The sequence below is a fragment of the Sinocyclocheilus anshuiensis genome, unplaced genomic scaffold, assembly GCF_001515605.1.
Source record: "Sinocyclocheilus anshuiensis isolate Anshui unplaced genomic scaffold, SAMN03320099.WGS_v1.1 scaffold3163, whole genome shotgun sequence".
Lineage (NCBI taxonomy): Eukaryota > Metazoa > Chordata > Actinopteri > Cypriniformes > Cyprinidae > Sinocyclocheilus > Sinocyclocheilus anshuiensis.
This window is the reverse complement of record NW_015542737.1, coordinates 178,487-204,039: the sequence shown is the minus strand read 5'-3', so window position 1 is coordinate 204,039 and position 25,553 is coordinate 178,487. Positions and strand designations below refer to the sequence as shown.

The 25,553-nt window shown below is 36.4% G+C and overlaps 1 pseudogene; it reads right to left on the bottom strand.

The window, feature by feature from the left end:
- Positions 1 to 20: 20 nt before the first annotated feature.
- The window catches only part of LOC107694592 (phospholipase D1-like), a 26,980-nt pseudogene continuing 1,447 nt past the window's right edge, over positions 21 to 25,553 (bottom strand).

Sequence of the window (25,553 nt, the reverse complement as noted above, 5' to 3'; positions counted from 1 at the left end):
CCATTAGAGGTTCAAAGAGTCTATGTCCACAGCTCGATGGGCATGATTCCCTCTTTAGAGTTGTAAGAAGGGAAAAGGTTCTCTTCAGACAGAAAGTACAAGGGAAATTGGACCAGAAAGCCTCGTATCTTCTTCAGTTCGGCGCAGGCCTGTGCTGGGTCTTCTATAGCCATGCAAGGACGTGACATGTATTCTCTCAGAATCTTATAGTTTAGGACTGCTTCAGTGGGCAAACAGCTGAAGACCTGCACAGATAGTCAGTGATGGTGACTATTCCCAATTAAGCATATATATACGTATATATAAATACCAGATCTGCAGCATATTTATCTAATATTGGACTGCAGAATCATTTCAATGACACAAAGGCAGAATCAGAGCACAAGTAAACAGCCGGCTCTATTGACTGAGCCGGTTAATCACATGTCTAAGATCAGTGATAAAAGGAAGCTCTATTCTAAGAATGAATCTAGGGCTATTTAGAGAGTGCGGTGAGGAAGGTCAGTGCTGTGCTCTTTCGGTGGCTCTTACCTTTTCTGAGTGATTGATTTACCTTGTCATACACACTGGCGTTCTTGGCTACAGTCACCATCCAGACTTCCTTGTAGAAACGGTCACTGATGGGATCACTGATGTCTCCCAGCAAGCCACGTACAAGTCTAAAAAAACGGATTGCTTTCACATTCAAAATAACACACTTTGTAATGTAATAGAGCAAAAAATAATGCATTTAGTCAATATTTCAACAGAAAATCAAAAGAAAAGAGAGAAATATTTAATAGAGATTTTTTTTAGGACAAAGATATATTTTATGCAGTGTATAATGCAGTACATCTGCATTATTGTCATAATAATTAACTACACTTTCACAACAAAATTAGAATTTTTCCAATAAAGCAAAAATGAGTGATATTTAAACTGATTTGATAAAAAAAAAAGTGTATTAAATATGTGTTTTAACGGTATTTCGAGTATTTCGTTTAAAATTTGAATTTAGTGGCAATTTAGCTGCGTAATTATGAAGTAATGCCACAATGCCATAAAAAGTCATAAAGTAGGCTTAATTTGCTTAATGAAAAATTACAAAATGTATAATAATATGAAGAAATCAAGCCTATTTTATGACTTTTTTTTTCATTGTGGCAAAAATAGTCATAAAATAGGTTGTTTCATGAAAAATATGTCAAAATAGAACAGACATTTGTGAGATTCACCCAATGAATATGAATGATGTATTTCACAGGACTGTACAATCTCCCACTGCAAAGGGAAACCCTGTTGTCATGTAGCTCACGTGTAACAGGAAAGCAGACCTGAAGCACTCCTCCCGTAGAGACAGAGCAAAGCTGCCAGCCTGATAACTCTCTCCATCCATGACAGAGGGCTGAAATTCTGTGTCTTCAACAACCACAGCCATTTCACCGTCTCTCTTTCCCAGCATGCTCCTGTCATTGATGTTTGCAGAGCCTAAGCAGATCACAGATAGCTATCAGACACTTTCCCTTTTCCTACCATCATGGTTAATGGCTTTGGTGGAGCGTGTTCTGGGTCTGTATTGGGGTTTGACCTCTACTGAGAGCCTCAAGGACGTATCACTGAACAACACTGAGATGTCTCATTTTTCTTCTTCAAAGCCTATTCATAAGGATAAGAGGATAATTGGAATTGATAAAGACAAACAGGATTTGAGCGACGTTAATGGGATTTTAATAATGCATTTGTGATGATCGAGGAGACAGGCGTGACTTCGCTTTTCATAAACATCAGTTGATGTTTGATATTCTGCACGTCCGCGCTTAGGTGTTTTGTGTGAGTGCAGTGCCACCTAGTGGCGACTAACAGCTTTACAGCTCGAAGATTTCAAACAACATAATGTGCAATTGCAAGATCATCGTGTGCACAAACCTAACAATAATAATAATAATTATATGTATTATGAGTATAATATAATAATAAGTTCTAAGTTTACAAGCAATTATTTACTATTATGGATTACCCATCCGTCCAGGGACTATATACAGGTCAATAATACTACTACTACTAATAATAGTTTTCATTTTTTTTTTTTGTAATCCCTTATACTTACCAAGGCAGGTACCATAGTGCAATATTATTAATTAAAATTAATAATAATAATAATACCTTTATTCTTATTTTTTTTAATAAATCTTGAAATGTAATTTATTCTTGTGATGGCAATGATGCATTTTTAATTTTTACTCCAGTCTTCAGTGTCACGAATCACGATTAATCAAAAATCATTCTAATACACTGATTTCATACTCAATAAACAAATCTTATTATTATCAATGATGATAATTAAGCAGTTTTTGGTGCTTAATCTTTCAAGACTGTGATATGCTACCATTCAAAAGGTAACAGTCAATAAACATTTTTTAAATAAACAATAAATCAATTAATTCAGCAAGGATGCATTAAATAATTATCAAACTCCAAATCAAATATCAGAATGATTTCTGTAGGATCTTGTGAAGTTAAAGACTGAAGCAATGGTTGCTTTGCCATTACAGTATAATATATATATATTACATTTAACACATGTAAATATTTACTTAGAATTTAATTTAAAATATTATTTTTTAATATTTTGTATATAAATATGTATTTATTATTAATAATTTTACATTTAAATATAAAGTATTTTTTTCTAAAGATGTCTTAGTCATTTTTATCCAGTAAAAAATCATATAGTCAACTACTAAACTGAATATCAAGCAGGACGCCTCCACCTATGGTGCAGTTATTACACTGCTACTAATGCTTTCAAATGAAATGATAAAGAATAAAATCTCTGAAATTTCCAGAGAACGACCCAATTTTACTTCTCTATATATGTGTGGGCACAGTGTCTGACCAATAATGACAGTGCAGTCATCCACGATCATGAGCTTGCTGTGCACGTAAATGAGTTCAGTGACCAGACGCCCATCCAGGTCAGCATGAGTGCGCAGACCGCAGAAAGAGTTGTACTTGATCCAGCAATCTGCCACTGCAGACAAACACAAATACATACACGCATACTTTCTTCATCCTTGTCCTATTATAGAGAATTACAATCATGCAATCCACATTTGATGGACACGATCTTAATGTTACGGCTACAGAGTAGGTTTATACTTTTACATACTAGTCTACTTACTCACACATTTGAGCCTCTCAATAATGGAGTGCTCCCCTCGGCACATTGTCCTGCAATGGAGAAAGAGGGCTTTCATTTCATCTGCTTCTTGTCTTGCACCAATCATATGTCTTAAATCTTCTTCATCTGACCAATCACATCGCTCGCTGAACCCCAGTGACCACAGCACCCTCAGTGCTCCTCTTACTGTATCTAGCCTAGTGTTGAGGGTCCAAGCTGGGGCTGTAATGGTCTCTCTGTAGCCCGTGAGGAGCAGGGTCTGTTGTTTCCACATTACACATGTGTAATTTGCTGCAAGCGGCCATTCAGGCTGCATTTTTACCCTTAATTGTGGCAATTTGGTGATTACCGAAGACGCATGTTTGCAGGGTTATTACCTGTAATTAAAGTGCATGATTGCTTTGATGGCTCCTCCCCCCGACGAGATGTCACCTTCAAAGCCAGGCAGCAGGGGCATCACCACATAGACCCGAAACTTTTTCTTCTCCCTGTGGCCGAAATGAAATGTAGTTAGGTGTGCCCAGTGATGTTTTTGTGTCATGTTTGTATACAAGTCAATCTATTGTCACGATGCACCTGTACGCCAACAGGATCCTCTCTGTCAGTGCATCTCCAATGCTGTTGTCGATGGATTTGTCAGCACAACTGATGAAGAACTTGTTCTGAGAGATAAGGAGACAAAAGAGAGAAGGGAGAAAGCATGACTGAAAGAGAGATGCACAGTGAAAGTAAGACTACAGCCGTCTTTACCCTAGTGAAAAATAAACAGGCTCAAATGTATTTGAAATACATTTATTTCATGCTAAGTATACTACAAATACATTTACATATTTATGTACTCAATAAAATAACCTTGCAATTGTACTTTTAGTATACTAAACTAAAGTCTGCTAAATTGGAACAACTAATTTTGTACTTAATGGACTTTAATTGTGCGGAAGTAGAGCTGAAGTCCAACCAAAGATATACTGAAGTATATTTGATTGTGCTAAAGTGAAACTATTACAAATACACTTTAAATATCTTGCATTTAAAGACTGATATTAATCAAAGATCATACAATCCTCATCAATAGGGACATTAAAACACATTTTAGGCTTAATATTCAGAAATGTGCATTGTGCACAAGTAGTACTCCAAATAAACTTGAATTATAATTTTTATATCAGTAAGATATATATATTTTATATCAGTGAGCAATATGCCAGTAAATATGTTAAAAGATTTGAACTATACTTAGTATGAAATAAATGTATTTTAAATATATTGCTTTTTTACTAGGGTAGACCGCAAATATGGCAAAGGAACATGCAGCGTTATGCAAAATCAAAACAGCGTTTGGGATCAGTTGTTTTTTTACAACCCTTTTATTTTCGTTTTTACATATGCATGATATTTTATATATTTACTTTGGGGTCGGTAATTGTTTTTAAAAGTAATATATTATGTATTATGTGTGTATATACAGTATATACTATCAGAAATTATTATTATTATTATTATTATTATTTAGGAGCAGGTTCATTTATATTACTTTCATATTTATATAAAGTGACATTCAGTATTTGAATGGAAATTTAAATAAAACATAACAAGAAATCTGCCCTGATATATAATAAATAATTTAATAGATTTTAGATGAATAACTGGGTAAATAAAAATTCATAACATTTATTCATGGTTACTGTGCCCCTAAAAAAAAAAAAAACCTTTTACTCTGCACTGAAGACCAGGCATAGGCCCTATCCCAAATTGTGCAGTTGATGTATATTTGTGGTCACATATTTTACCTCTATGTAGATGAAATCTTTGCTGTTCTGGATGGCTGATACGTAGGCTAAATGAATTGACTCCTCATGGACCTTCGTCCCAATAGACCACTGGCACACAGACCTCAAAACCTTGTTTGTTCGGGGAAAAAGGTTAGAATCAAAATAGATGGTTTAAATTATCACACAACATATTTCTAAATACACTTTAGTGCAAAGTTGGATTCTGAAATGATTATAGAAAAAAAAAGGATAATTTCAGCAATATTGGCAGTTCAAAACAGGAACCCATGTGGTTTGGTAGTGATATCTCACCTGAACATTAGCCTGTGTTGATTTGCCGCTGTACTCAGCTGGCACCATGGGTGCGGATAGAGACTTGGGCATGAGGCAGGGGTAGCACGTCGCCCCCGACCGCTTCTTCACCAGCTAGCAAATAAAAGGAGAGTTGATTGGGATCAGACAGCACGCCCGATGTTGACTCCAAAATCACACCCCTAAAGAGCGCTAATTACTGTGCCACATCCAGATAGCCTGTTGGGCTGACCATCAACCCCTGCCTGGTACCTCCACTCCCCAGAGACAGAGCACTTGTTTGAGGCTGAATAAAAGTCTCAGTGCCGCTGATTACAGTAAATTGATGGCGCTGTATGTAAAGGTTTTCCGAAAGTAGGTTTTTAATGGCTATTGTCCTAACTAGACTATACTCAGACTGTTTTCAACTGGGCCGGGAACATGGTTCAAAGGTCGTTTGAACATGAGACGGGCTTTGTTTCCTGGGAAACAAAGGAAACGATGTTGCCACCCTCTACCAATTATCTACATATGGAAGAAACAATATTTTTTTTAATAGCATTTTCAATGCTTTCCACAATATTTGGTCACATTAGTTTTGTTCTTGATTCATCTAGACTTTCTGTTCTGTTCTTTTCTATATAAAACAGTGTCACTACAACAAAAGACACAAAAAATGTTTTGTCCGCTTAATGCTGAGTACACACTAAACGATTTTTAAAATCTTATAAGATCTTCAAAATGTGAGAGACCACAAACATGAGGACAAAAAAATCCTAGATTTAACCCTTTTGCTCCTATAGTGTGTGGTGTGCCGCGATGTTCCCCCCACACATCAGGATTGCTGATCGTGCATATTCAACATATTGACTATTTACGATTCGCGATCGGAGCACCTCCGACGTTCTTCCGAGCTGATTTAGTCACTCTTAACACACCTCACACCACAGGAAAATCTGATAAGATAATCTTTAGAACCACCAAGATAATCGGGGCATTACCTAGGATTGTCGGAAGGGGAGAAATCGGCCCAAAATCAGCCCGATTATCTTGTGGTGTGTACCCAGCATAAGTTGGAGTTTCTTTGGAAGTTTTATTTTAGTTGACGTTTTCACCCCTCATGAAAGAAGTGCTCGTGGTGCAAATTAACGAGTTGTACACCATGTCAGCTTACACTGTGGGTAAGCGGTAATCTGGGCCATGTGCTTATAAACAGATGGTTCTCAGACAATTAACAACTGGCATAATGTGTTGATTAAAATCCATTGAGCCCTGATGAGGGAGAACTAACATTAACTCTGCTCACGGGCTGTTGGCAGCTGCCCAAGCGATACTCATAACTCCAGTGACCTTGATAGTGAATCACATCTCTGAATCACCACAGTTCTAAAAAAAAGGCTTGACTTAAACTAATTCTGTTTTTTTCTTCATATTACAGGTACAGAACATAAGTGTTAAGTTAAAACACTGATCATATGGTTAGAGAGTGGAGAATATATGCTAATTCTAGCTCTGTGACAATAGTAGATAACAGTTAGTTAGTTTAGCACGTGTAAAGATGCATTATTTGTAAATAACAAGAAAATAAAAGTCAGCTGTTATTTGTAATAAAAGTTTAGATAATAAGACTGCAGGATGGTGTATTTTCAATGTGAATTCAAATGTTTATTTATGACCTTAATTCTGATTAGAAAGTTGAATATAGATAGATAGAATATAGATAGATAGAAAGCTGAATGAAAGTAAAAAATTATTTCTGTTTCAAATAAATGCTGTTCTTTTAAACAATTCATTAAAGAATCTTTAAAAAATGTAACAGTTTCCACAAAAATAATAAATATTTCTTGAGCACCAAATCAGAATATTAGAATTATTTCTAAAGAATAAGGTGACATTAAAGACTGGAATAATGGTTGCTGAAAATTCAGCTTTGTCTTTAAATTACATTTTTAAATATGTTAAAATATAAAACCGTTATTTTAAATAACATTTTACAATATTTATGTTTTAGTGTATTTTTGATAAGCCGCCTTGCATAATAAATGCATAAGAGATGCATAAAAAATGCATAAAAAATCCTATGCCAAACTTTTGAACGGTACTGCATATACACTACCAATACATCGCGTATACACTAGTCGTCTAATATATCTCATAATTCCTTCCACACAAATCACTGACAGGATTGTTCCCACTTTACAATACTTTCTTTGTTGTGAATGTGATGAGTGGTGTTCCCTAATCAACAGCAAAAGATATAAATGAGACTAGTCTGTCTCTGAGCCGTAAATTCTCATTTCCACTAAACACCTCATCAGAGGCATTCAACTGGCTTTTGTTTGTCCTTCTCTGCTGCACACACACCTGGCTTCCTCTCCTTTAATTATTCACCAGCAGAGTGTCTGATCGGCAGCCAAGCCTGAAATATGACTGGCATAATCCAAAGGAAATCATACAGGCCTCAAACCAATTCAATTACTGAACAATCAAAGTAAAAAGGCCTCTAATTGCTCTAAAAGGGGGCTGAGAGTGCGTGCGGCCATTGAATGCTGACGGCATTCAGAACAGGACACAATGAGCAACTGCAGGGGGTGCTAAGCTCAAGCTAATAAAGACGGCTTTCCAAAAAGACTTGAGAGAGGGTGGAAACCTTGGCTTCATGCATGCTCTCTGATCTTTAGTTCTTACAATTAGGCTTCTGAATGGATGTGGTATTTGTGCACCTTCTAGCAATAAAAAAAATTTCTGGACATTCATTAAGATATGCTTTACAGTCATACTGCATAACAAACAATCCAATATATAATCAATTCACTCCATTATAAGACTTTCAAATGTAAAACTTCCCCAGATGAAATTTATGTTGCTCATAGGTTGCTCTTCTGGTGTTTTAATTTAACTCAAATGTTCCTTTTAAAATTGTTTAAATAAGACACAAATTAGTTATTTAGGTACTGTAAGAATAGAGCTATACAATTAATGTACAGCTCAGATCATTTTATCTTGAAATAACCTGATGCTAAATATTTGAGTTAATCTTAAAATCTCTGATTTTTGATATCTTGACAATTCTGAGAACAGTTTGGGACATTTATTTATTTAATTATTCTTTTTTTTCCTGAAATGTTGAGTCTTTTAAATCTAGGTAGCAGAAGATCTCCATTTTCTTTTCATTTAATCTTACTTTTTAAAGGAGAAACACTGAGATCGCTGAGAATGTTTCTAATTTCCTACCTTTGTAAAGTTCCACCTCTGAATGAAATGTCGTGCAATATCTCTTGCAGCCTTCCCATGAACCAGCACCCCAATATCATGCCAGGGCATCCGTGGTGTCTTATACCTAGGATTGTCGGAAGGGGAGAAATCGGCCCAAAATCAGCCCGATTATCTTGTGGTGTGTACCCAGCATAAGTTGGAGTTTCTTTGGAAGTTTTATTTTAGTTGACGTTTTCACCCCTCATGAAAGAAGTGCTCGTGGTGCAAATTAACGAGTTGTACACCATGTCAGCTTACACTGTGGGTAAGCGGTAATCTGGGCCATGTGCTTATAAACAGATGGTTCTCAGACAATTAACAACTGGCATAATAAGTTTTAAAAAAAAAAAAAAAAAAAAAAGGCTTGACAAACTAATTCAGTTTTTTTCTTCATATCACAGGTACAGAACATAAGCGTCAAGTTTAAACAGTGATCATATGGTTGGAGAGTGGAGAACAGATGCTAATTCTAGTTCTGTGATAACTGCAAGTCAGTGGTGTAAAAATGCATTATTACATTATTACATATACATTATACAAAAGTTTGGGGTTAGTATGTGTTTTTATATGAAGCAACAAAAAGATCAAAAGTGAAAGTCAAATATTTACAATGTTACAAATGATTTTTCTATTTCAGATAAATGCTGTTCTTTTAAACAATTCATCAAAGAATCCTTTTAAAAAATGTAACAGTTTCTACAAAAATAACAGTTCTTAACACTGATTAATAATAATAAATATGACCCTGGACCACAAAATCAGTCACAAGTCGCTGGGGTATATTTGTAGCAATAGCCAACAATACATTGTATGGGTCAAAATTATAGATTTTTCTTTTATGCCAAAAATCATTAGGATATTAAGTAAAGATCATGTTCCATGAAGATATTTTGTAAATTTCCTACCGTAAATATATCAAAACTAAATTTTTTGATTAGTAATATGCATTGCTAAGAACTTCATTTGGATAACTTTAAAGGCGATTTTCTCAATATTTAGATTTTTTTGCACCCTCAGATTCCAGATTTTCAAATAGTTGTGTATCAGCCAAATATTGTCCTGTCCTAACAAACCATACATCAATGGAAAGCTTATTCAGCTTTCAGATGATGTATAAATCTCAATTTCAAAAAACTGACCCTTATGACTGGTTTGGTGGTCACAAATATTTCTTGAGCACCAAATCAAAACATTAGAATTATTTCTAAACAATAATGTGACATTAAAGAGTGGAGTAATGGCTGCTGAAAATTCAGCTTTGCCATCACAAGAATGAACTACATTTTTAAATAGTTAAAATAGACAACATTTATTTTAAATCACAATAATATTTTACAATATTTATGTTTTTACTGTATTTTATTTTTGATAAAAGCAGCCTTGCATTATAAATGCATTAAAAAAATCCAATGCCAAACTTTGGAATGGTAGTGCATATATATATACACTACCTATACATATGAAAAGTCATCTAATACATCTCATAAAGCCTTCCACACAAATCACCAACAGGACTGTTCCCACTTTACAATACTTTCTTTGTGATGAGCGGCGTTCCCTAATCAGCAGCAAAAGATATATATGAGACTAGTCTGTCTTTGAGCCGTAAATTCTCATTTCCACTAAACACCTCATCAGAGGCATTCAACTGGCTTTTGTTTGTCCTCTTCTGCCGCACACACACACCTGGCTTCCTCTCCTTTAATTATTCACCAGCAGAGTGTCTGATCGGTAGCCAAGCCTGAAATATGACTGGCATAATCCAAAAGAAAATCATACAGGCCTCAAACCAATTCAATTACTGAACAATCAAAGTAAAAAGGCCTCTAATTGCTCTAAAAGGGGACTGACTGAGAGCGCGGGCGGCCATTGAATGCTGACGGCATTCAGAACAGGACACAATGAGCAACTGCAGGGGGTGCTAAGCTCAAGCTAATAAAGATGGTTTTTCAAAAAGACTTGAGAGAGGGTGGAAACCTCGGCTTCGTGCATGCTCTCTGATCTGTAGTTCTTACAATTAGACTTCTGAATGGAGGTGGTATTTGTGCACCTTCTAGCAATTTAAAAAAGCTAATTTTTCTGGACATTCATGAAGATATGCTTATACTGCATAACAAACAATGCAATATAACCATTTCACTTTGTAACGCTCTATTATAATACTTTCAAATGCAAAACTCCCCCAGATGAGAATTATGTTGATCTTGGGTTACTCAATAGCTCAGCAGGAACTTATTTCTAATGTTTTAATTGAACTCAAATGTTCCTTTTAAAATTGTTTTAAAAAGACACAAATTAGTTTAGGTACTTGTAAGAACAAAGCAATAACATTAATGTAGATTTACAGCTCAGATCATTATATTCTTGAAATAATCTAATGCTAAATATTTGATTTTTATTTCTTGACTATTCTGAGTATAGTCTCTTGAAATCTCTGATTTTTTATTTCTTGACTATTCTGAGTACAGCTTGGGACATTATTTATTTTCTGAAATGTTGAGTCTTTTTCTCAAGAGAAAAATCTAGGAAGCAGAAGATATCCGTTTCCTTTCCATTTTATCTCACTGTTTAGAGGAGAAACACTGAGATTGCTGAGAATGTTTCTAATTTCTTACCTTTGTAAAGTTCCACCTCTGAATGAAATGTCGTGCAATATCTCTTGCAGCCTTCCCATGAACCAGCACCCCAATATCAAGCCAGGGCATCCGTGGTGTCTTATACCTGTCAATGAAATCTTAACCAGAGAAAAATAAACAATTATAATTCATAAAAACATTAGCTGAACCATTATACAGAGATGACGGACAGGCCTTTTGAAGCCATCCCAGTGTGGTCTTTCTCTTTCAACGTCTTCGACGATGCACAAGCATCTTAAGAGTATTTCACTACATTCATCTATCAGACTCCTCCATTCCCCTGCTGTGTCCTACCCAGTTGGCACGATGTGCAAAACCAGGACTTCACATTCACAAAGCAGAGATGCAAAAATGAAGTTATCTCCCTCTGGCAAGAGAACAGAGCTGGGGAAATAACCCTATACTGACTACAGAATGGGATTGTTGGAAACAACTTCTCTGTCTACTTTCCCTCATTCCTGTGTTGGAGGGATTGCTTCATTTGATGAATTTGACAAGAGATATCAAAGAATGTGTAGTCTAGTTGTCATTTTTGTCTGTCTTGTTTGCTACACTGCAATAAATGGCTTATCTTACTTAGTATTTTTGTCTTGTTTCTAGTCAAAATATCTAAAAATTCTTAAATCAAGATACTTTTACTAGATACGCCAAATGACTTAAGATATTTAGTCTTGTTTCCAGGGGGAAAAAACTAAGTTAAGTGCATTTTGCTTAAAACAAGTAAAATTATCTGCCAGTGGGGTAAGTAAAATATTCTTAAAACAAGGCCTAATGCGTTACGGTTTCAAAAACATAAAAAAGAAAAAGAAAATATATTTTGGCTGTGGGTTGTGATATTGCAGATGTGCTTTTTCTGGGGTTTAATTAAACTGTTTCGTACCATCAAAAGGTTTGTTGAGTTTGACCCAGTCTTTCAGGATGAAGTTGCAGTAGTCTTTGTCTCTTATTAGTGAACTAGTCTCTAAAACAGACCGACAGAAAAAAATGCATTACTCAGATAAACTGTTATGATATAACAATTCATATATATTATATATCAACTTATAAAGATTGATTAGTTCTCATAGCTGTGTCATGTCAGCTTCAGTGAACAAGGTTTAGTTGTGTGTGCATAAATGTACTGTATATATACACTGAATTTAAGTGTTAGTATATGCATGTCACACAGATGTGTTTGGTTATATGCGAATACTAACCGTAAGGCAGGGGGAGAGAGTATGAATCGCTGGAATGCAGAGACAAGCTCTTGGTGTAATATTCCCGAGTGAACGGTGTCCTGGAATTAAGACTATTCCTACTGTAATGTTCTACACACAGAACACACACAAACACAGCCTCTGTTATGTAACAGCAAAACACTTGTTATATTCATGTCAAATTCTATTACTGGACAGTGGACACTTAAAGGTAAATAATGTTATTTTTGCACTGCTATCAACACCAAAAAGAAAAGTTTCTCAAGACAAGTTTTAAAAAGTTTCAAAAAAGCGTCTGCTAAATGACTAAAATGTCATTATAAATAAATAAATCAAAATATAATAATAAAATCAAACTAAATTAAATTTATCAAGAATATGTAAGTTTCACACAGTAAAAGGAAAGTATATAAAATATATAATATCTCCATAACCTGGAGTCTGATGTCACATTTATTTTGTTAAATTCCTCTTACTGGACTCTGTTCTATCAGAGCTGTGGTGACTTTTCTCTGAGGGGGTTCTTAGCAGTCTTCCTGTGGGCAGGTTGAGGATGTTTTCTCCCTGTTCCTCCACTAAGGGCAAAGTTAAACTCGCACAGATCTCTCCTGAATCCTCCACTGAGCCTGAATCTCCTGCTTTCCCTGCTCCTCCTTCTCCAGTCTGAATTTCTTCTACTACTACATTGAACTTCATCTCCTCGCCCTCCTCCACTGTGGCAACTGATTGCTACAGGACAAAAATCAACACATACTGTATATGTAATGTAACACTTTTGTTATTTAATAAGCTGTGAGGCTGCATAGCAATAATTCTAGTATGCACTAAAAGTTTGTTCTTTGCTGATGATCAAAACTAATTTGAAAAATTAACACTATTAGGTTCATCTATTTAATAACTGCTTTATAAAATAAATCCATTAAAAAATTTTAAAGCTTAAAGGGATAGTTCACTCAGAAATATAAATTCCATTATCATTTACTCACCATCATTTTGTTCCAAACTACTGTGGAACATGAAAGAAGATATTTTGAGAAATGCCTCATCGTTTCGGTCCATATAATGGAAGTCAATGGCCACTAAAACTGTTTTGTTAACATAATTCGTGAACATATTTTCTTTTTGTTTTGGTATGCTATTTTAAACATACTATCTCACATGTATTGTATCTGCTTTGATTCTGTCTACACTGTCTAGTATTCTTTAAAAAATAAAATAGTCTAAACTCTTTAGTCCAAACTCTCACTGGTGCACAATCCAAGGCCAAAGAACCAAGAACATCTTTCCCACACACACACTGAACCATTAAACAAAGAAAACCTCCATGCCATCTATATGGCTGACACATCAGGCTAGCTGTCAACATGCAGTATGTAAGGAGCGGTAATGGCCACCCGTGCGGCATCAGCCCAGCGAAGCTATGACTTAAACGATAGTGTAAGTGACTCCAGTCTGTAGCGCCGAGTCTGAACGAGGGTAAAATGCCCTCCGATGTGTTTCGAGTTAATGGCTCATGGGGGATCATAGTGCCCTCGACTTGACAAATGGCAAATGTCAGAGCACTATTCGCCTGGTGGGCATAATTTTATTAAGTGCAAATATCACTGTGCTCCTTAGGAGACGTTTTGAAAGGTTAGACCAACAGCTGTAACAGTTTCATGTATATTAGCAAAGATTTTACAGTTGAGGAGCCCCGCATTGATAGGTACAGTCACTCAAGCATGCTAAGAGAAGCCCCTTAGTAAATGCAATAAGTGCCTTCATCTGGGTTCAAATCATGTTTATTTAAAAGCTCAGAACCATATTTAATGACACAATGGCAGGCAGGTAGGCAGCAGGCAAGGAGAGGTGGCATATAGACGAAATCAAGCTCCCATTTAGTGGCCCCAGTCATTTGTTGACTCACTCATCCATGCAGGGCCTTTATGTTTAATGCAGCTCTCAGAGGGGAAGGAAAGGCCCAGCGAGAAGGACTGGAATTATCAACCACAGGCCCTTCAAGGGTGCCCCAGATGCTCCGTAATTGCAATTTTACGTTTGCTCGTTGGAAAAAGAAAAGAATAAGAAGGCAGAGGCCCTGAATCACCCGCCACAAAATCAATCCCAGTAAGCATACAACAGAAATGCAGTCTTGACCAGTCCTTTATGAGCACCATTGTTAGAACGGCTACAAAATATAAATCACTACAATTTTAGTTTAGGTTAGCTGTCAATGCTTTCAAGTATGAATCACAGATCAATACAATTACTTCATAACATAACGCACAAATAAATATGCAGCGGTCCTACAGATGAATTAACATTACATTTTAATGTAGTCTAAATAAAAGATGTTATTTTCAGTACTGATTGGCGCATCGGTACACATGTTCAGAGGAGGCTTTAGCATCTGTCAGGTGCGTGTCGACTTCCCCCATTGAGGTCTTTGACAGACATCAGAAACACCCAGCTGGCAATAAGCATGGCATGTTGACAAACATTGAGGGGCCACTGTGGGCTATCACGCTCAATGGGTCACATTTACAAGAAGTTTATTCCTGTCCAATTCACTTACGCCTCTGTGCCTCTGAGCAGAAGAGATATCATCCATTTCTGATTTGCCCTCTCTCTGTAGATAAATCCCTAAGAAATAACAAGGATTTTCTTTTTTTAACTGTATTGTTATTCCTAATAGAATCCAACAAATTGTGAAGCACAACTGTTTTCAACACTGAAAATATTAAGAAATGTTTTGTGAGAACCAAATCAGCATATAAGAAGGATCCTGTGATACTGAAGAGTGGAGTAATAGCTGCTAAAAATCAGTTTTTCCATCACAGAAATAAATTACAATTAAAATAACATTCTAAATGTATTAAAATTATTTATTAAAATAGAAATGCTATTTTAAATTGAAATATTATTTGATAATATAACAATTTTTACTGTATTTTTGATTAAATAAATGCAGCCATGGTGAGCAAAAGACTACCATTTACCAAGCTAAAAAAAAAAACATAAATAAAATAAATAAAAAATCTTACTGATGTGGTGGTCTTACATGAGTGAGGCTGGGGGATAGAGCAGGACTGTGCTGAGGGCTTCTTCTCACACTTCCCACATCAGTCAGTGGGTGTTGGGAATCGTCCCATCTTCCGTAGGCCAGGTCAATCCCTCCCAGAAAGGCGAGTGACTGGTCAATCACCACCAACTTCTCATGGTGAGCCCAGAGCAATGCTGTGGAGGGCATGTGATCAGGGTGTCGGATGACCTGTCAATCAATAGAGATGGGCAACTTGTCAGGTTCCTTTTCTTAACTGCACAAGATGCTGGGCAATTCTTTATTGAAGAACAATGAAGAGTAAGGTTATGTTCAGAATATTTCAGATGTTGCAGTTGTTGTACTATTTCTTGTATGTTTGTTGTGCACATTATACTATTTACACACTACAGTTCCTGCACGAAATTAATGCTTTTGTTTAGTGAGGATGCATTCATTTAATCAAAAGTGACAGTAAAGACATTTACAATGTTAAAAAAAAAGATTTCAAATAAATGCTGCACTTTTGATCTTTCTATTTATCAAAGAATCATGAAAACAAATGCATCAGGGTTTCCACATATTGCGCAGCACAACTGTTTTCAATGTTGATAATAATAAGAAATGTTTCTTGAGCACCAATTAAGCATATATTAGAATTTCTGAAGGATCATGTGACTCTGAAGACTGGATTAATGGCTGCTAAAAATCTAGCTTTGCCATCACAGGAATAAATTACATTTAATAAATGTAATTAAATAAAATAAAAATAAAAAATACATTAAAATAGAAAATAGTACTTTTAAATTGTAGTAATATTTCACAATATTATGTTTTTAATTGTATTTTTGATCAAATATATGCAGACTCAGTGAGCAAAAGAGACTTCTTTCAAATACATTTTAAAAATCATACCGTCTCCACACCTTTGAACGGTACATAAAATACCCACATGAAGCATTACAGTACATGTGTCAAAATATACAACATACAACCAGAACATATATGAATATGAGGACAGCCTGGAAGTTCTTTAGATCTATGATGTAATCAATCCTTCAAACACATAGATTTGACAAGACTCAATTTAATAAACTCTTTTGTCAATTGACCAAATTTCCCAAATATCAGCTAAAGAAATACAGCGGGCTCTAAGCCAAAAATAACACCACAATGTAGATGGTGTCAAACTTTGTGCGAAACAGCTGCGTCTCCACCAGCTTTGGTGAAGCCTCCGGAGGACGCCGCCCCTGGAAGGTGTTTCTACACCAGCAGGGCCCAGGAATACCTCCACCCAGCTGCTTCACTGCACACATCCTTGGGGTGTGGATCCCAAGCCACTTCCCAGTGTCACTCCTCTGCCTAGACTCAACCTGCTCTCCAATAAGATAATGTGACGGCACGTCAATCACGCACCGGTCTGGGGTGCCACGGTGATGAATACCACAGCGTTATGGTGCCACAGAAGCTCTGTGGCACCAGGGGAGAAAGCAGACTTGCTGCCTCAGGCTCTTATGGAGACGATCAGCAAGGAAGAACCTGACCATCTCCAGACACAATCCGTAGGGTTCCCAACACAGCGATCCCTCTTATTCTACTACAGAGAATTATGGCAATGTCCAAACATGATCTAAGTAACATGCTATTCCTGTGTCCGGAGGTAGTGAGCACACTGGGTACTCTCGTGCTTTCTATGATTTGTTTTGATCGAACCTTAGTTCTTGGAGAGATGTGTGTAGACGTAAGAATGGGAAGCTAAATCGGAGAGACGGGTCCCCTCTGTAATACTGTCAAGATTCTGCTTTTGACAATGTTTGACATACTGATCGACTCACCCTGATGTTAGAGTGAAGTCCCATCAGGGTCTTCTTTGTGTACTCGCTGTTGAGACCCATCACTACCTCAGCTTCTTTGTAGAGCAGGACAAAGATCTTAACTCCTTGTTGCGGAGTTGACAAAAGACAAAATATTGCTAAACAACTTTTGGACTGGAAAAACTAAAGAGAATTGGGTGAACTGTGAGGTGCAACGTAATATATGGATGTGTGAGAAGTAAAATTAAACTGGCTGAAGTCCAGATTTGAGCAGGTGTTCAGACTCACTGCTTTCCGCTTGAGGACATGGTCTAATCTCCACATGTTCCCGTCTAAGACCGGCCGTTTGAGGAAGATTTCTGGGCTTAACCTGAGGGCCATATCAAAACCAATCAATGCTTTGGCAACTTCTATACAACTTTCATTCTTTATTTATGTTATATTAAAGGGATAGTTCACCCAAAATTGGATTTTTGTCATAATTTATTCAGCCTTATGTTGTTCCAAAAATGTATGGCTTTTTTATTCTATCAAGCACAAAAGACACATTTTTAAAGAACATCCTCTTTTCAAAATTCTCCTCCACAGAAAGAAAGTCATATGATTTAGAACAACAGGGTCAGACAGAAATTTCTGTTTTTGATTAACTATTTCTTTAAAAATGTATACTTGTTTGGTTCAGTGGGTATTGCTAAAGAGCCAATGAAACCACCGTACTACAAAACCAGTCATGTATTATTCTCCTTTTGTAAAACATCTCAGTCCAACCTTGAGAAAATCAAACTGCTGTCACAAAAAAATCGCAATGGTACAAAAAATGGTACATTAAAATGTAAGACATAAGCGCTCACAGAGTTGTAAAAACGAGGTACATGGGGAGTAATTGAAGCTGATTCTAATCCGTACCACCAGGCTGTGATGAAGATTTCCTTCTTTGCTCCTTCCAGGGCATCAGCTATGGCATCAAAGTATCCAGCTGCGTTGACAACCCTTCAAAAGGAGCACAGGGCGCTTCATTTAAGAACTGTGTCAGGGTACTTCACAGAGATTTAAGAGAAAACGTTCTAGTAAGTGTTGCTCACATGTCGGCACAAAAAGAACAAAGAATGAGGGACTAGCTGAATTGAATTGAAGATTCCTGTAATACTTTAAACTAAACTAAAATTTAGAAAGAAAGAGTTAGGTCTTCTATAGTTTTAATTGGGCTATCACAATATATTTAAATAATCAATGTGACAGCCAATTTTCTTACCATTTTGATGTAGTTTTCTCTAACAGGAGGTGTAAAAGACCCATGGCGGTTTTCCCTCAGAAAGTCCTGTCCAAACATTTGAGAAAACTCATCTATTGAGTGCCCCCACCAACAAGCCTGCCTATATGTGGAGCACTTGATAGTAAGCGCCCTGTCCAAAACAAAAATGTTGATTAATATTTGTTTTTGTCATAACAAAACAAAAAATGCCCTTTTGTCTTGTTTTCCAGTAAAAATCTAAACATCATTTTTAAACAAGCCCAGTTTATTTAACTTACTATTATCTTTATTAAGACAAGACTTGTTTTTAGAGGATACTGAAAATACATATGCACATATATGTATATGAAGCTTTTGAAAGCATGTTCAATAGCAACAATTGCATGATGAAATAGCTGAAATATAAAGCACATTTTTCTCAACCTGCCTGCAAAGATTCTCAATCATGACTCCATGCCTGACTCCGGTCTCGCGGGTCCCTATTTTGATGTGAAATCCCTTATCGTATAGAATCACGGTGCCTACTTGGCCATCCTCTGGCCTCATGTAGAGAACAAAGGAGTCTTTTACCACCAGCCATCTGAAACATGAAGCAGTCACCACATGAGAGCTGAAACAAGGGGGAGAGCCATTCTATCAGCTTAGGGAAAACATCATAATAACCTAAATAAGTAAACAACCGAAAAAGACGACATGCCATGACCCAAAGGCTCAGCAAGGCCGCAATCCGAGGAGCAAAATTCAATTGGGGCTGAATCTTTCAGTGTTTGCTTTTAAGAGCCATGTGAATTATGTAAGTGTAATATTACTGTAGCTGCTTGTCAAAGAAAAAACAATAACACTCCTGTCCACACAGATGAAGATAGCTGAACATTAGCATCTGTTATTCACCAATATTCATTTCAGGGCTTGGTGTTCTTACTTGTGAAACCATGAGACGAAGATCACTGAAGTGTTTTTCTCAGAAAGATATTATGTGCACATTGTGAAGAAAGGTGAAAAATAAAAATTACAGTTTTCATCACAGTATTATGGTTTCCTGAATGTAAAACATTTCGCACCTTTTGGACCACCAGTAACAGACGCTGTTGGATCCGCACCAGTAACACACAGAGAATGTGTTTCCTCCTGATTTCTTTAAGATCAGACCTTCATTTTTGTCAAGGCAAATAAACATATACATGAACAAACACAAATCAAGCCATTTTTTTATATTTCACTTTATCTCACTATATGTACATTCTTACATTCCCTTTGGTCCGAGATCCTGAATAAATGAGATGACTCACTTCCAGAAATTCAAGCTGAAGTAAAATTCAATTTGCATCAGTAAGCCTCAATCCAGCTTTGTGGGAATGTATATGAGCAAATGTACATGAGCCACACACCAGTTACTTCCTAAATATCATTATTTCATTTCTTTGAAACATTTTAGTTATGGTGACTAAAATGAAGTACAAATTGGCATCTGCTTTGTACAGTCCAGTTCTACCTTAATAATTAGCCAGGAAAGTGTGAGGTGAAAACTGAGGCAGGGGGCGAATGTTTCCGGGTACAGGTAGTCTTTAATTAGCCCTGCAAACGAATGTTAATTATTTGACTGTCAGAGAATTAGCCTGTGAAGCACTAAGCTAAGTGTGGAATCACCTCTCAGCGGCTTTCTCTACAAAAGAGCCTGTTTTAATGAGTGGGGACACAGCAGGTAGAGTTCCTTCCAGAACCTTCATTCTGCCATCATGTGACACAATGGTAACTGACATTTTTTTTTAACACTAGAGCTATTGCTAGACAATAGCACTGCACAGATAGATTATTTTAGAAAAATTTGTGAGCAAAAATTGGTTATACAGTCATTATGTCCTCATTATGCACTAACAGAAAGTACCATATAGTAGTATGCTATTTTGGGCATGGTAGCATGATGATAACACTATTATCAGTGTTGGGGAGTAACTAGTTACAGATTACAAAGGGGATTACATTTGAATATTTACACACATCCACATACAGATTTAATTGATTTTTTTTCCGAAATTGCACTGATTACTCTGAGACATACGGCCCTATAATTTCCGCGATGCAGAAAACACAGACCGGTTCGTAGAATCCAGTCATAAAAACGGAATTCCTATAGCCTAACGCGGACGGAATGTGCCACATTTTGGAAGAATAAATCAAAAGTAGGTCAGTACACTTGAATCAAAACGCGATATGGACTAGTATTAAGCCGCGAAAATACAAAATATGAATCCTGCACGTTCTGCGTGTCTGTGGAAATCAGGATAAGCTCTAGAACTGCTGAGTCACTTCATGAGCATTTTACTTATTTTGAGAAAACTATCGTCATATATATAAAGAGACGCGTGATTTTCAATGTTTCAAAAAGACACCAATGTTTCAGGAGTTTAGTACACAGAATAGGACACATGCTTATTACATAACCGTATTTGAGTTGATGTATATGCTTTTATTTATTATTATTTTTAAATTAACTATTTTTTCCAAACCATTGTTAGATGCAGTGTTTCCTGTAGTTATGCAAAGATTTGGTTTCAAAAATAGTATCAGTAAACTATTTCTTATGATTTTAAATCTGCATTGAACTTCAGATCAATCTCAAAGTAAAAGGCGGTACTAAAGTCTGATTTTGTGGTGGATGTGTTCAAATTTGATCATCTTAATTCAAGTGAGGAAGGATTTTGAAAGTCTGAGCACTACTGTAAGGTTAACCCTGCATGGTGTAAATGTTGGAAAATGATTAACAGTTGCAAATAAACATTCATTAGAAATTTAGAAAAGTAATCAAAAAGTAATCAAAAGTAATCAGTTACATTACTTTAATAAAGTAATTGAAAAAGTTACACTACTATTACATTTTAAGTAGGGTAACTTGTAATCTGTAACCTATTACATTTCCAAAGTAACCTTCCCAACACTGACTATTATTGATGCTGTTTGATTATTCCGTAATGCCATTATATTACCATCACATGGTACTGCAACAGTAATTTTTGTAAGGGTACAGACAGTTGTGACTTACAGTTGCAGGATGTGTCCTGTATAAATGCCTTTTTAATATATTCCTCAGATAGTCCTCAAGTTGCAGCTGTTAGAACAAAACAAAGATTGAAACACTGAAATAAGCATGTTTAAATACAATTAGAGCAATTATAGCATAAACTAAACGAAGCAATCTTTTTGAAGTCAACTTTTACTCTATATACGGTATTTTATATTTATATACGAGCAGTATAGCAATATTGATTGAACTGAAAATAAAAGATGTAACTTTTCTGCTGATGAGCTGTTCCTCCTTGACGAGGGCATCAGGTCTTCGTGGCAACGCTGGGATGTGTTCTCCATGAAACAGTTTACGGCCTTTAAATGACCTCCTTTTGACTGAGTGACTGTCAAAAAGAGGAAACCTGACTGTCAATATTTGACAAGATTTGGGTTGTGAGTCCATGAAAGCACCTCTGATTTGATTAACTGAGAGGTAACAGTGCAGTGAGGCTGAGAAAAGGGTTTTTCGTAGGGTTCAGGGGCGCTAACAAGAATACATCTGGGACAAATTGAGTACACCCAACTGAAAAATGAAAACAATCAGCGGCACAAAAGGCAATGGGGCGAATTGTGTTTTCAAGGCTTGTGCTGTGTTTGTGAGAGAATGTATGCATATAGAGATGAAATTAGTAAAGCACATCTTACATTCGGCTTGGCAGGGGGATTTTTAAGAGGGCCCTGAATTTGAGCAGCTCCTGATGAAGTGCCTGGAAGTGCTTAAAACGACGCTTGATTTTCCACTTGAAATCTCCATGGCTCAACTCTATTGTATACAGGTTGGGATTCAGCACCTTTGAGTGGATCATTTCAAGAAACAAGACTGATTGAATATATTTTTACACATATCTAATCATGAGCCATGTTACATATGTATATATAAAACATTAAAATACTTCATACTATTGTTTTTATCATATTGTCCTGTTATTAAAATAGCATTATAGTTCTAAAAATTGTTTTAGAACATCTTAAGTGTTAAAGAAATGTGCAAGTGATTCATTTGTGATCCCATTTGTATTACCCTTGTAGGTGTGAATTGCTCCACCTCTGTCACTTGTACTTGGATTGGCACTTCTTCAAGAAATATAACACCATCCAGGGACTTGAATGGAAGAAAGCTGTATATTGCTTGAAAGGATATGTTCCTTGGTTCTGAAAACAATCATAATATTGAAATGTTAGTGATCATATCTCAAGGGATAATCACACGCGCCAGGTGAGATCAATAAGAAAACACTAACACACACCTTGATGGTGTGGTAATCATTCAGACTCATGTTGGCCTTGTATTTTAAAATGGTTGATAACATCTTAGCAATCTAAAGTACAGCTACTTTAGTAATAGTTTGTTTGGCTTTTCATCTTTTGAAGTTGTGCAGTAATGGTATGGAGAGGCTCCATTTGATTGTCAGCAGGATAGCGATTGAAGGCAGCTGGAGGTGTATAGTATGCTGTGTGCTCTGGAGTTTCTCAAAGCTAAATCTGCTCTGCATCAGATAATGATTTTAGTAAGCATGTGCATTTACCTGCTGAAATTAATATGTTTGTTCCTGGAAATATTAATGAACATGCACTGCTTTAGCAGTGAGCATAAGTTGCACTTTCTGTGAACAGGGTAAAAAATAGAGCTTGAAATCTTTTTAAACATATGGTCAGTGAGGAGCTTAACATTCAAGACAAAAAACTGATCGTCAACCTCAGGAGGTCAAAATAAATATGATATGAGCTGGATTTTCTATTTATTTTATATGAGGTTTGCAATTTTTGCAACACTGTTACCAAAATCTGTGACATTTAAATACAGTATATACAAAACTTGGATTTATCTAGCAATAAACATTAAATAAACACTGGAATTCAAGTAATAGGATTGCATATTTAGCCTAAATTCACTTAGTTAGGTGCTGTTTGGGGTCAAATTTAAATTTATAGTTATTAGATCAATTTATATTTACCATGAATTCAAGAAAAAATTGTTTTATATTTTTTTCTAGCAGTAACTTGTACAAAAGAGTTGCAGTCAGTATTCAGTATCAGCTGTGTGTTTCTATTGCACTGCACTGCTCCAGCATCTCAAAGTCCAATATAGAGCCGTCTGACTCACTTTCCTTCTGACATACAGCAACTACAGCAGTATGCTGTGAGGTCAGCTGTCCTATGAGGTCACTGATGAAAGCGAGGACACAGTACTGTGCAGTTTACCTCAACAGAGGTCAGTATGACCACTTAAGTCCAGCTCCTCTGGGTCGTCTTGTAGGTCATCTTGGTCCAAGCTGCCAGAGAACTGGCTCATGACTGACTCCAGTCGCTCCAGTTTAGGAGGCCCTTGACGGCCCCTCAGAGACATTTTCACTTAAAGGCTTTCATCTACAAAAACAATGAACATTATTTCACAACAGTATACAAATACAAGAATAATGTATGAATTGTATAGTGCTTTTGTGATGATAATAATAATAATAAGAAGAAATATTTTATTAGTTATACATCAGTATTTGTCATTAGTTTTGCTGTTGGTAAGCTAATTTAAACACAATATATATTTGTTGCCATAACCATTTACTTAATGCAGACACCCCTTCAAATCATTTAGCTGCATTTCAGTGTTTTGTCTGCTAAATACGCATAAATACCACACGTTCTGATTTTTTTTGGTCACTGATAATTGCCCCCATATGCGAAATGCATGAAATATGGATTTAAGATCAGTTGGCTGGTTGCAGCACTAATAATAATAATTTATGCATTTAGCAGACGCTTTTATCCAAAACAACTTACAGTGCATTCGGGCTATACATTTTTTTACCAGTATGCGTGTTCCCTGGGAATCGAACCTATGACCTTTTGCGCTGCTAATGCAATGCTATACCACTTAGCCACAGAAACATTTTTCTTAGCTTTTGTCTGCTAAATATGCATAAATACCTCAAGTTCTGATTTTTTTCTGGTCACTGATAATTGCCCCCATATGCGAAATGCATGAAATATGGATTTAATATCACTTGGCTGGTTGCAGCACAGAAATCTGTTAATGAGGGGCTCCTCCCCTTTCTCCTGACCAGCTCCAGAGCCAATGGCCCAAATGCAAAGTGACAGACAAGTCATCAAAGAACATGGGGATGTAATGTCTTGTGTTCCCAGAAAGGGTGACAGAAATTGATTTTTTTGCAATCTGACGGTACATGCAATGATAAAAGAAAGGAAAGGTCAGGGTCAAATGGCATGAAAGTGAGGAAATGGCTGGATATCATGCAATGTCACGGGCCACAAACCTTTTCTGCAACTAAACAATGCAAGTGACGTCTTTTATTAACTTTATGACTGTTAGTGAAAACAGCTGTGCTATATGAAAGTGCATTCATTTATATTAAAAGCACAGTTAATAAATAATATTGTCTAAACTAATTTGAATAATAGCTTGTAAATCATTATTTTGCAACAAATCTGTTACTTTTGTTTAAAATTTTAAGAAAAATCGAATGAATAAATGAAAAATTAAATGTGTGTGTGTGTATATATATATATATATATATACACATTTCACTGTAGTTATTTTATTTTATGCCTGTTTCAATATTTTACTTATTAACATTTACTTTTTTTCATTCCAATTTGTGTCAAAGTGAGAGAGAAAGCAAAAAAGAAACGCAGAGAGTATTTTGTGCTTCATTTCACCTGTCATTGCTCCAGTAAGACTGGGAATCTTCCTAATGGCCATGGCAAGGGACAAACGGCTGCAAGGAGGGGGCGGAGTCAAACACACATGTGATTTCCTCTCCCAGAAGGATATTAACGTTGGCAAGATAAATGTGGGCAGCGGGCAGAGGTGTAACTCCTTTACCTAGGACAGGTAGTACAGACAAGTCAATACATTTATCTTGACACCAGTCTAATGAGCCTAATGAGCTCACCCCAATACCACGACTGAGGTGAGACCCTTGAGCAAGGCACCGAACCCCCAACTGCTCCCCGGGTGCCACAGCATTGGTTGCCCACTGCTCTGGGTATGGGTGTGTGTTCATGTGCGTGTTCGTGTTCGTGTTCGCGTGCGTGTGCGTGCACTTGGATGGGTTAAATGCAGAGCACAAATTCCGA